At 50.6% G+C, this 13,485-nt stretch overlaps 1 protein-coding gene across 6 annotated transcripts in view; it reads right to left on the minus strand.

Moving 5' to 3' along the window:
* Window positions 1-13,485, minus strand: part of ELFN1 (extracellular leucine rich repeat and fibronectin type III domain containing 1) — a 108,731-nt gene that overhangs the window by 17,581 nt on the left and 77,665 nt on the right. Inside the window, exon 1 of one of the 6 annotated variants that reach the window (XM_013176771.3) lies at window positions 12,035-12,843. The exons of the other annotated variants lie outside the window; for them this stretch is intronic. The gene's annotated coding sequence lies outside the window, so the exon portion shown is untranslated. Of the gene's footprint in view, window positions 1-12,034; window positions 12,844-13,485 lie in introns of those variants that run through there. 6 annotated transcript variants of the gene reach the window in all.

The following is a 13,485-nucleotide window of genomic DNA, read 5'->3' on the forward strand; positions in this document are numbered from 1 at the left end:
AGAGAAAACATTTGTTAGTGATGAAGGCTCCCCTAAATCGCTTGACGTCCGTTCTGTGGACGTCAGGTGTGGAATTGAGGCTTCCAGGCAGGTTTTTCTGCTCATTCGTATTCCTGGTGTTTGCTACACGCCTCTTTCTGGGTCGTGTTGGTTAGCATCACTACCATGCTGAATAATAAAAATGCCCAGCCCTGTAGAATCCAAGTTTATTTTCCATCCAGAGATCCCAGTACTAATATTGTCTCCACAGACAGGTTTTAGGCAGCACTTTATGCATCCCAACCTTATTCCCAAATAACTCACAGAGTTAGATAATAGAGCTCTCCAGTCAATTCTACTCTCCTGCTAGTATTTATTATTTAAGAAACAATCAGCAAAGAAGAGAGAGGTTTTCCACTGAGTTTTGAAGAGAGATGAAGAGGGAATGAAACAAAGAGGTAAAAGGGGGCTGAGAGACAGGTGCCCAGCACTGTGTGCAGGATAGCTTCTACTGAGACCTTGCGAGGTCACAGGGTAGATGGCAAACAGCCAGGTGGGAAGGATGGTGAAGAAAATACTTTCTGAGCGTAGGTAGGGAGAATCAAACGGACATCACACACGCGGTGTCTTATACAGGGGCATTACTGACAGTTGTATTGACACTTACGGATGCTATATGGTGCTAAGGCCCTGAAGGCACCGATAGGGCTTAATGGTCCTGACCAGCCTCACCTGGGGCCTCCACCTCCACCCTCTTCCCAGGGGCTCCGGAGCTCCATTTAAGCTCAGCCCTGGGCCTCTGGCTGCTTTCTGCATGTCTCCAGTCCTGCTCCTGGTCCTGCCTCTAGGATAGGCCTCAAGCCTTTGTGGTAGGTGGCTCCTGACTGGATTACGAGTGGTGTCTGGTGCTGTACCTCCCCCATCTCCTTCTGCTCCTGGCTGCGCTCCTTGGACGGGCCCTGGTTCATCTCTTGTCTTGCTTGTGACTGTCAGTGGACCTTGTCACCAGCACCTTCCCTGCCTGCTGTGTCCGTGTAGCCCTGGGTGGGGAGGGACCCCCTCTATTGGGGCCACCCTAGTTCCTGCTTTGCCTTTCCTTTGGGAAGCCAGCCCCTGCTGCTGCCTGACGCGGGCTGCCACAGGGGACAGCTTGCTCTGCGGCTGGTTGCGTGTGGGATTCCTCAGCAAAATGGATTTCTGGTGGAAAACGTGATTTCTGCAAAATTAAACCTTTGGCTGAAAAACAGTGGTCTTTCTTGAAAGCTTCCATTGCAATACTTGATTTCAGGCCAATTTAGCTGTAAGCTGTGGGTGATGGGGTGTCTGATGGGAGCCATAGTTCAGAGCTATCATTCCTTCACCTTCTCTGCTGGCCACGCTGAGGCCAGCACTGCAATTTGGGAATGGTCAAATGGAGCCTGTTCTTGTAAACATTTTTAGGCACCCTTTTTTGTTCTATGGCAAAATAAATTCTGGGTTAAAATAACAATGTTTTCAAGCCAGGTCAGCTCTTGGGACTTCAGGAAAGGGACTTCAGAAAATACAGATATTCTGCTTTTCATTCAGCTGCAGTCTGAAGTCATTTACATCCATCTCAGGCTGCTTAGCATCCAGGGTCTATTGAGATGACAACCCTATCTCGTACTGCTGTGGGCCACTGAGCAAAATTCTCTGCTGAGTTTAAGTAAATGCATAAATGATCTTCCTGGTGAACAACCTCTTAAGCCCAGCTGGTTACCTGTGCATTAAACCAGCCTTCTGAAATATCAGCACGAGCGGACAAAATGTCAGCTCCAGCCTGCGACGGTGCAGCTGAGCCCTCAAAGAGCCGAGGAGTGCAATTAGAGGGGAAGAGTGAGAGGGAGGTGAAGAGGACAAAGATTTTTCGGGGATGTGGAGAACTGAGAGCTCTAATCAGGTAGAACAGTAGTAGTAAGAAAAGTGTGTTTCCGTGAGAGCCTCTCTAGTATTTACTTTGTGGTGCTCTTCCTTAGAGATAATCAGCCTGAATCACAGCTTTATTATGGGATAGTCATAGCCATGTTAGGCTGGGGGAAAGCGGAGGTCTGGAGCAGAAGCAGTACTCCCTTTTCCCCCCCAGTAAATACTGCTGGAGATCAAAGCATGTTTTTTCCAGCACTGATACAATGGAGGGAGCCCGCCCCGTGCTGGAAGCGAAGCCGCTGGTGTTCCTCAGCGCTGACAAACTGAGCTGAGCCTCGTCTCTGTATTGTCATCCCTGCTCAGATCTTCAGTGCTATTTGAAAGGGGGTTTTACTGCTTTCTTCTGTTAACTTATTTTTCCAGGAAGCCTGCATAACCCTTTGCATCCCAGGCAGGAATAGCCACTTCTATATGGAACAAAATCTGATGGTGAATCCATGAAATGATTAGCTTGTAAGAAATTACTTTTAGAGGTGCAAGTACTACAGCTTGCCCTTTTATGCTACAGCACAGTATTTTGTTTGCTCTGATATTTTTGGGTTTAAGGTCTTACTTCCAGAAGCACTTTTCCCTTTCTGTCCTTCCCTTCCCCTGTGAGGGAGCCTTGAGCCAGAAGTTGTGGGTGTCTGAGCAGTGGCAGTTTCTGCATGGATCGTACTGCTGAATATTGGCAGGTGGACGTGAAAATATGCAGCACACTCGGGACTTCATGGTAATGGCTTGCCCTGATCCCCTGGTAGGTAAATGGGACTTCACCTTTCCATCTGCAAGTGTCCTTCTGCACCCAGGAATTGCCATGACTTGCTGTAACCAAACACATCTGCTAACCTCTTGTTCACCTTTCAAGTTGGTTCTGCTTCTCCTGATGGTGCTGGAGAAGCTTTCCAGATGTCTCTTCCACCCAAAATTATTCTGTGATTTAATGATCCACTTCTCTGCAGCCAAGGAGCCCAGCCTAGGGCTTCTCTGGCTGTTTTTTGAGGGGGGTTGTGCCCAGATATAGCAATATCTGGCAAGACCCAGTGCCCTACAGGCCTAATTTTAGCTCAGTGCTGCAGGCTGGCTTCCTGTCATGGGCCAGGAGAAGGTTAATGATCATCTGGGCAGCTCTCCAAATCCAAAGTAATGTTTATTCAGGGTAACAGCATTGCAGAGAAAACCAAGCGTGATCACTTTCCATGCACATCTTACCCAGCGTGGCCCTGCTGCTGCACATGGAGGAGTTTGGGTTTGTCAGCTCTGGGAGCAGGGCCCTTTTCTCCTTCCCTAAGTCAAGATAGGTCCTACATGAGATTTCCAACCCTGCCTATCTCTTCACCTCCTAACCTGAACAGATGTTTTGTTTTTAGACAATATTGTAACTGGCTGCAGATCTATGATGTTTCAGTGGTGAAAATACACACTCAATCCCCTGCTAAAAATTTTACAGAATGCTCCCTTTGGCCAGGAATCCCTAGCAGACCACGAATACATCCTGTTCTGGAGCAAATACAATGGCTCTAGAACAGCCCATGTCTCCAGGGCACGGCTACCAGATGCTTGCACTTGGATGTGCACGTGCTGTGGGTGGGATTACAGGCTGGAATCAGCACTTTCAGGGGACAGGAATGGCTTAGAGGCACGGTGTTGTCATCCATGTTATGGCTCAGTCTGAGGTGGCTAAAAGCAGTTAAGTTCATCTATAACACTGCCAAGGGCAAAGGGTAAACCCTGCTGACCAAAGAGCATTTCCTAAGGGTATAGCATGCCTTCAGCCAGCACTTAAAGCACCTTAGTTTGTTAGCTGCTGTGAAGGGAAGGTGCTCAGCCTCACAGCACCCTGCAGGTCCCTGCGGTGCTAGGAGGAGCTGGAGCTGAGGGATGTGGGATGCAGAGGTCCTGGCTTGCTGGTGGTGGCTTGGGGGACCTGGGTGCTGCACATCTGTGGTCCAGCTGGGTTTGGGGTGGGGGTCTGAGAGGATGAAGGACTGCTGCAGATTAGCACAAGGTGGTGGAGGGATGGGAGGATAGCAGTGACTGTACCCTCTGGCAGCCCTTCCCATGGGATGTGGGTGTTTGTTCACTCAGATGCTGGTGTAGAACTTAACTTCAGCCATGAACTCAGAGTCTTTTCCTTCCTGGAGCACAGCCCCTGCAGTTATTCAGCCATGCCTTCGGCACAACTCGAGCAGACAGGCAATGGGCTCATCCCAGGGATACCCTGCACCTTCAGGGAGGTGGGTATGGATCACAAAAAAAAAAAAGTATGGGTCACAAAAAGTGTTCTCTAAGGGAGCCCTGAGATGCTGCTACTGCCTTCACCATCAATAGTGGAAAACTAGCTGGCACCTGCCAGCTTCCCAGGCGTGCTCTGAGAGGCATCATGAGAACAGCTATTTAATAGGGTCTCTGGAGAGTGCTAGGAATGCAATTCCTCCTACCCGAAGTGGTCAGGAAGATGGCTGGGCAGCCAGATGGCCGTATTCGTGTGGAGCTGATATTAATGTTTCATCCGATTGTGTTTACAGCATGGTTAATGGGGCTTCCAGGTTCCTGAGCAGGTATCTTTTATGTTAGATCTAAACAGAACAACGATACAGCTGTACCGTGGGCTTGGCTGGCTAAACGGGGTGTCAGCAGCTCTCCCACCGAAGTGTGCCCACACCCTCGTGGGAATAAGCAGAGCCCACCTCTGGCTGTGGGGGATGCTCAGCCACAGCTGAGAAGGACCACTGGGGCTCCTGCATGGTGCCAGCAGGCCTAAAACTCAACCACGTGGCCTCACCCAAAACTCTGGGGGTAGAAGCAGACAAGTTTGGGAAAATGGGTCGTGTACATGGCAGGGTCCATCCAAGAGGTCCGGCTTTTATTTGACCGTGGTTAATGCCAGGCTGCTGGGGAAGGGCAGCAGCAGGAGCTGTCGGTGAATTGGCATGGTTTTGTGGTACATGAAAGCCCTTCCTCAACGTCATACCTGATCCTCAAAAGCGTCTGTGGTCACCATCTGGGCCCCTGTGTTTTCCCTTCTCATTCATAGGCCTACAAAAGATGTGGAGAGTGGAATGGAAAACTTCAGAGGGCCCAAACAATAGAAGCAGGGAACGGTGCCAGGACTCGGATTGCCTGTCCTTTTCATAAACATTTCATGCGGAGGTTACCCAAGTTGAAAAAACAAGTGAACCCAGAACACCCACCATCTCTGGAGGAATTGAGTTTATCGTTAATAATCTACTGCTAAAAGGGTAACATCTGTTTTGGACAAACTGTAATGAGATTTAAACCCCAGGTGGAGGGAGGACTTCACAGTAATAAATGACTTTCTGTATGTCTAAATAGTTTTAATTTTTTTTCTGGCAGAAATAGCTGCTTTTCACCTCAGGCTTCTTTTTGCCAGCTCTTTTTGTTTAATGATTGCTATTAATTTCCAGGGTGGCAGATGGATTCTAGCCTGGTGTAGTCTGAAATGAGGAAAAACAGCCCATGAAGGTGTGAGCGTGCCATGAGTGTGAGCATGGGTCACACGTGTCTCGGTGGGATGCCACGTGTGGGTGTTTGCTTTCCAGGAGAACTATTGCTGCTTGGTAGCTGCTCCCCACCCCCGGGATGCTTCAGCATCCCTCCCTTTCCCTTGGATAGGAAAGGGAATTGGCTTTCTTGGTCACTGCTAGCAGCTCTGCTGGTTTAGGCCTTGATTCATCAAAGCTGCTGATTTCAGCAAGGCTTTAGGAGGAATTCAAACCAGCACTTAAGTGCTTTGCTAAACCCAAGCTGAAGTGAGCTGGAGAGCAGCATGCGGTCCCCAAAACATGAGAAGGAGCTCGCTGCCTTGGCCAGGTGATGCCTGTGGCTGGTGCTGCTCAGGGATGGGGATTCCTCCGTGGGCAAGAAACACAAACTTCAGAGCTTTTTATGGTGTGAGATATGGCAAGCAGGCAGTCCATCTCTGTTCTCTGAATGTGGGGATGAGTGGCTGCTGCTGAACCCAGTGGTCTGTTCTGCAAGCTCCTGGTGCCCGAAGGGGTATTTTAGCCTCCCACCACCTCCTTCTCAAGGAGAAGCCTGCTGAGGAGCTGATCCCAATTAGGGTCATGGTGTGCTGGGGTGTCCTGCCTTCCCTTTCCTGCATTGAAGGAGCATCCCCAGGCCCAGCCCAGGACCTGGGCATGCAGGATGCAATGGGGTGGCTGGGTGAGGGCCACAAAAAGAGGCTGGTGATGTGGGACCACCGTGTGGCAGTGCCCTGTGGCCGTACAGCTGCCCCAAGATGGGAATGTGGGGGAAGATGGGGGAAGGAGGGAGGGTTTCTGCTGTCTGGGTGAGCCCCAGGGATGGAGGGAAGAGGGTAGAGATAGAAAGTGCAGCATCTCAGGTGATGCAGATAATCTCCTTTAATCTCCTGCTCAAAATAACCCAAAGTCAAGTAAAGGAGGGATTATATGCCCTAAGCCACTGTTATCACCGGGGTGTAACAAACTTAGGTTGCATCTAAAGGGCTGCCGAGGAGAAGGAGGAGGTGCAGCAAATGTTGGCCTGCTGGAAATGCCAGCAGGGAGGGCAGCTGGGGGAGCAGGGGACCCTCCTGGGGTGGCCCGAGGAGAGCTGTGCTGCAGGGCAGGTGGCTGCCAGAAGGCTCATAAGCCCCTGTGAGGACCTGCCCAGGTGCCTCCAACAGTGAGGAGAGTCTTTTACACCCACCCATCATCTTGGCATTATTGATAAGTTTATTCTTAGTGCTTTATTCAAAGCACTTTATACCCATTAATTATTCTAATGAGAGAAGCAGCGTTCGTCAGACCCACTTTACAGATGAGAAACAGACCCTGAAGGGGTAAATGGCACATCAGGGCTGGAGTGGGGTGGTCGGTCCCTGCCCTCCCACCACCTAGCTCCCTTGTCTCTGTTTTTGGCAGCTCTTGTCCTACACCTTGCTTGCACTCTCACTGTAGCCAAGAGGCCCTGGGGTAATCTGAAGGCATCTTCTGCCCTTTGCCAAAAAGTCACACCAAGGCTCGGCTGCTGTGCTCTGCCAGAGAAGGCTGAGCTGCAGAGCCCTGTTCATCAGCTCCTGGTGATGCCTACAAGATAGCAGCAGCACAGGCAGTGAGAAGCGGGATTGCCATGGGGAGGGAGCGGAGCGTGTTCATTTTAATGAGCTTGTCCATGCCTAAAGGAGAGAGAAAGCGAGAGAGGCCAACCCGGTTTAATAAACTCCAGCATGCAGATTTAATCAGATGGATCATTGTTCCCTGCACAGGGATGAATATATTAAAAAAAAAAAAGGTTCAAACTTTTCCCCTTTGTTTTTCATTTGTATTATGTGCTGTGGTGTGATAAAACATCCTGGGGCTAACTTGCAAGCCAATAAAAGAGACGATGGAGGAGAGGAAGGTGCTGATCTGTGTGAGCGGGGAGGGGAACTGCCGGCGGGCTGGGCTCAGAGTGAGGGGCTGCAGCACCCTCAGCCCTGCTCTGAAACACCAGGAAAGATGTGTTTATGGGTCTGACCTGCCATCAGCACCTTCTGAGGCCTCCGGCCCTAAGTTTCAGCAGTGCAATAAGGTTGTGGGTTGAGGTATGAATACTAGGAGCTACTATCTCGTGCTGAAAGGTGGTCAAGCTTGCCACCTCCACCTCGCTACAGAAATGCCTGCACTCCTAGTGTGTCCCCATACTTCTGCCCCAGGACAAGTTTGGGAGTTAGATGGCACTTGTCTTCTAAGGAAGGATGCGATGGGATGAGGTTTCCTCTGTGCTACCCCTTTCTCCTTCCCAGAGATCACTTCATTGTGGCATCTCCTTTGCACCAGGCAGCTAGTAGTGGGGTTCCGCTTTTTAATTTGGAGGAATTAAATTAATATGGTGCACAGTTGCAAATTTTGAGTGAATAGCAGCAAGATGAGCACCCTTTTGTGGGGGACAGCGGGACCCAGCCACCTCTTGCTGGCTGGATTCCCTTTCCCCTTGCCTCTGCCTGTCCCTGGGGGGGCAGTGTATGTTTGCATCCTCCTGCGTGACTTTGTGCATGTGTGCTGTAGTGTCTGGGGTTTCTGATGCTGATGCAAGAGTGCATTTGCATGGCTGGTGAAGGGATTTGGGGTATTTGCGAAGTGGTGGCCATGAGTGCAGCTGGGCACGAAGTGGGTGTGCATGCAGGAACAGGTTGGGTTGTGTTGGTGTGTGCCTCGGGAGGGCACGGCTCTGGGCTTGCGAGTATCTTGCCACGTGGGCGTGAATAAAGCCAGCTTAGGCCAAATAGTCTTTTGTGCTAAATCCTGGTCAGACCACCTGGAGCTGTGGCCAAGGGGAGATCTGAGAGCCTCCAAGCTGCCTCCACGCAAGTCACCTCCTTTGCACTGCCCCAGTTCGCCGTCCTCAGCTCAGGGATGGGGTAAGGTGGCTGCATTTTAATCACTCTCCTTAAAATTAAGGCCAGAGCTGTCCAGCTGCACTGGTGTGTGGGGAGAGAGCCATCGTGTCATTGACCTGCCCATGATAAAGTCACTTATGACCACTTGGTGTAAAATATTACAAACTTTGGCTTCCAGCACACCCCCCTGTTACTGCTTCATTACTTCATCCATTACTGTTCATGAACACTAACAAATAATCCTATTTTCATTCCTACTGTTGTTTAAGTGGTCATTAATTGTGGTTTATATGCTGTCTATGTGTATTTGTGTACAATAGCTTCTTCATGATTCCTTGATTAACTGTGATTGATTGTGTATTTTAAAATCAATTAAAAGTTTCAACGCTAAAAGGTAGAGTCTTTAGCAGTAATGCACAGAGACGTTGCCATTCGTAATGGAGCTATTACAGTGCTGGGATCCATTAGTGTGGCATGCTGTGATCTTTATTGTCCAGATCTCTGCAAATACGTACGTATATGTGAGTGCGCATACGTCTGTGACTTTTTTTTGTGGGTTATTTGGCTGGGAAAGGGTGTATGGCTGGGGAAAGGGAGGCGGCGTTTCGCAGGGTTGCTGGACCACGTAGGGTGGGTTGACTTTTTTTTTGGCCAGCCAGGTATCACCAACTCCCTTTCCTAAGGCATGAATGCGAGGGCTGAGTCCCAGGACCCCACAATTTCCTTGCTGCCGTGATAGCACCGTACCTTAGCTTCCTAATGTGTAAAGAGGAGCTGGCTACTAACACCCTCAGCCGAATGGGGACACAAAGAGGAGCGTGCATCTTTCTGAATTGCTCTTTTAATGACTGGCTGTGCCTTGGTGGGGTGGAGGTGAGGGATGCACAGGAGAACTGTGAAGGTTTATGCTTGTGGTGCTGACAAAATGTGATGAAGAGAAGGAGGAATGGTCACTGCCAGGGCATCAGGGCATGTGCTGGAGCACAGGCCTCTCTATAGCATAAATGCCTGTGTTATATCAGACCTCGGCTCCTTGTATCACTGCTGTGCTGGGAGAATGTGTGTGTCTGGCACCAGGGCAGGAGGAGATGAGGTTACCACCGCTATCTTTGTGTTCCATGCCTGCTGTAAATCTCAACCCAGTGTGCATGCTCACACATCTCTGCCCAAGCAACTTCTCCTGGCCAATGCATTGAATTAGTGGCTGAGGACACCGTGTAAGAGATTTTGTGCGGCTTTTCTTGGGGGTAGGAAGCAAAATCCCCAGGGGGACATAGAGCCCTTGCAATTGATGCCCTGCCTGTCCCCCCAGCATCCCGGCTCCCCCCTGCTGCACGGATCGGGGCCCTCCCAGCCATCTGCCAGCTCAGGCGGAGGATTCCTGCTCACAGATCTGCCCAGAGACATTTCTCACCCACCCCGCACTCAGCTGCGCTGCCAGGAAAGCCTCAGTGCCCCCAGCGCAGCTGCCGGGAGCGCCCGTGAGGGGAAATCACCAATCTTGTTAACTGATCGGGGCAGCGTTTTGTGTAAGCCCTGGAATGGGCTCATTCTGTCGTATTAACTCTCCTGCTCGCATTGATGTTAATGAAATAAAGAAATATGATGGTTCCAGACTTTTAAACTTCTTATAGCTTGATTTGCATAATGGCCACTGCTACCCTGAACAGGAACTGATCTGTCGAAAAATATTGTTCCAGCCCTCTATCATTCAGCTCAATGGAAGATGCAGATTGGCCCATAGGGGCTGTTTTTTGCTGATGGAATGGAGTTTGCCTAGTGCTGAACATAAAAAGCTAAAATTAGGACTCAATCCAATATTGTAAAAAAGAAATTGGTTAAAAGTTATAGATCAATAACTGTTAACGTGACTCTATTTTTCAGAGGGATCATGTTTACTGCTCCTGGTGATGTGGAGGCTGGCTCCTTCCCACGGGCTGAAGCGACTTCGTGGTCCCCTTTGGAGCACCCTGCGCTTCCAGTCGTGGCTCAGCTGTTGTGAGCAACCCATGAGCTCGCTGCATGCTGTGGGGTTTCTTGTGGAGGTTTGTCCCCCTCTCCACTGGGCTGCGAAAGGTTGGGCAGGGCTGCTCCCAGCGTGGGGCTGGGCATCGCTCCCATCTCCACCTTCCTGCACAACCCTTGGCATCAGGCTGTAAGCCTGGGAGTGGTGCTGGCAACGTGCCTGTCAGATAATGTCCCGCTCCTCAGTGCCCCAGATCTCTGCTCTTCAATGCCCTAAAACAGCCCTTCTTGATGCCCTAGATCCTAGCTCCTTGGTCACCTAGCTCCCTGCTCCTCCGTGCCCCCAGTCTCTGCTTCTTGATTACCTACATCGTGGCTCCTTGATTGCCATCATCTCTGCTCCTCCATGCCCTACATCTCAGCTCCGTGCCCACATCCTGGCTCTCTGTTCCTTGATTATCTAGATCTCTGCCCTAGATTTACACTTATCAGTGCCCTAGATCATCTCTGCTTGCTGCAAAGACCATGCCTTTCCCAGCTGATGACTCCTGCACTGCTTCCAGCTCTTTGAGAGCAACTGGATGCCTCCTCCCCTGGGATTTGGCCGTGGTGAGCGTCTGTCCCATCTGTAAAGTAACACAAATGCTTCTGCCCTCTGCCGTGTGCATTTAAACCATGGTGCCCATGGGACAGCCTGTCTCTCCAGCACTGTGTGTTTGGGGTGTGCATTTCCAAATGATGGGGATGGGGGAAGGTGCAGGAGCTGGGAGCGGCTGAGCATTGCGATGGGCCCTCTGCCCCCACCGACCTTGGGCTTGCCTCTCACAGCTCATTACAGCCTGCCTTTGATCACTCGTCTCTCCACCTCTCTGCACTTGGAAATGCTGGAGAGCCTTCCTGACTGATATTATTGAAAAGGACGTTTTTATTTCCAAAATATACAGTGTAATTAGAGCTGCAAAGGGAGAGAGCAGACAGTTCATAAAAACACCCGCTCTGCGACAGCCTCTGTCCTGACCCCATGGGAACTGGGGACAAAAGACGCCCGGATCTCAGGGGGATCAGGGCAGTTTCCCAAATAATGGGAATACCCCTCAGGTCCCAGCCAGAAGGGGATTCTTCCTCTGCGTGGGAGGGGTTTGGTGTGGAAATGCTCTCACACAGTCGAATATGTTTTACTGAGTTGGTACCCATTGCGAGCATCTATTGAATAACTGCAACCAGCAACACAGCGAGCCTCATCTAACCCGTCACTATGCACACACCTTCTGATTGAGTGGCTGAAGACCCCACTGTCACCCAGAGCATTGCTAGCACTCTCTCTGAAGGTGCATTTGCAGCTTTCCAAGGCTCTCTCCTGCAGATGGTGGGGCAGGTCCATCCCACGGAGCAGGAGGACAGCGTTTCACCCCTCTGCCAGCTGCTGGCAGTGGGCAGCGGCTGCCTAAGGAATACCAAAGTCCACTGGCTCCTGTCTCTACAGGAAACAGCCAACATCTTAAAAATTGATGGGGTTCATTTCCTGCCTTTGTGCAGTTAAAGCACCAGCTCTGCCATTACCAGCAATGTCCACATTAATTACTATCATAGCCCAAGTACCTTTGTGTGCGCTGCCTCGCCTGCAGAGTCTGTCCCAGCAGTGACCTGCATTTTGTTCCCCTTGAGACCTTGCCCGTGGCTGGGATTTCCAGAGCTGCTGCAGGCACGAGAACAAAGCTGGTGCTGGGGTAGCCCCCGGGGAGGAGGAGAGGCAGGAGGAAAGGCAGACCAGTCAGCTCTGGTCCAGGCTCAGAGGCTTACCTGGAGCATGGGGGTTTCCTTTGCCCCCTCCCTGGGTCTCGTATAGCAGCAGAACCTCTGGGGCTGGGGCTTCTCCACATCGTGTAAATGACTTAAGTGTTCACTGGGAGCAGGAGGCTGACTCCACGGCAGGGTGGTGGAAGTGCTTCCCCCAGGACTGCATTGAGTCCCTCTAGCTCTGAGCCCCAGGAACCAGCCTTTGGCTTTCCACCAGTAGCTCCTTCTGGACAGAAACCTCCAGTTTCTAATGGAAAAAAATATAGGTATGGAAAAACGTCCAGCTCACTCAAACATAGCTCCTGGGGAAGGAGCCAGGCCATGCTGGTCTGCTTTTCAGTACCCTGTGGACTGCAGAAAATTACTAATTCTCATCTTTTTTTCCTTTTTTTTTTTCATGAAATGATGATTATCTAGTATTAAACACAAGCATGTCCTAGACTGTGAAATGACATGCAAGAAAGAGATAAAACACTAAAAAATTAAGAGGCAATGGGAGCCAGCAACTTAAAGGATCATTGAAAAACCCTCTTCAGCATGGGCCAAATGGCATCCAACCCATGTATCACATAGCCTTGTCAAAAGCCTGACCGAGGGTGTACTTCGAGTACATGAACCCACCAAAATGAGGACCTAGAGGAGACTGACAAGTACCAGAGAACACAACCCACGCTCAGGACGCTTCACTGCTGCCATGTTCGATTCACCTCCAAACCCCATGGGAACCACCGGGCCTACGGCTGATTCGTGGCAGTTCCTCAGAAAAAGGTCTAGGAATTGTAGGGGTCGCAGGCTGGACATGAGTTATCAGCGTTGCATCAAGAGGCAGACAGTGCCTGGGGTGCAGAGCAGCAGCGCAGCCTACGAGGCTCTCGAGATCATCTTTCTTTTCCGTTCAGGGCTGGTGAGGTCTACAGCGGGGCAGGGTCTGGTACTGGCAGCTCATATCAAAAGGGAGGCGGCGCTGCTGCAGACAGCGCAGGGGAAACACTGAGAATGATCAGAGGTCTAAAAGACATGACCTACAAAGAAAGATTGAAAGAACTGGGTTATTTAGCCTAAAAGAGATGATGGGAGAAGAGATGTGATAACAGTCTTCAAGTGCTTAAAAGGCGGCTGCCAAGAGGAAGAGAATAATCTGTTCTTTATGTCCATGGTGGACAGGACAAGAAATAATCGGCTTAAATTACAGCGAGAGAAATCAGGTTAGACACTGGGACAAAAGCGGCGAGGCCGAGGCTTGGCAGAGCATGGCAGTGGTTCACCTGGGAGCTCTGTCACCCGCAGGTTTGGGACAGGATGGCAAACACCACTTGGGATCACAATAGCGAGAGGCTGATGTGCTGGGGCAGGACTGCATCCTCTGCACATCCTATGGTGAGATAAATAGGAGGTTTGGTGCTGCTGGGTTGCCCAAAGTGAGGCCGTTCTGCAGTGATTGCTACCGCTGGGTG

The sequence above is a fragment of the Anser cygnoides genome, chromosome 15, assembly GCF_040182565.1.
Source record: "Anser cygnoides isolate HZ-2024a breed goose chromosome 15, Taihu_goose_T2T_genome, whole genome shotgun sequence".
Taxonomy (NCBI): domain Eukaryota; kingdom Metazoa; phylum Chordata; class Aves; order Anseriformes; family Anatidae; genus Anser; species Anser cygnoides.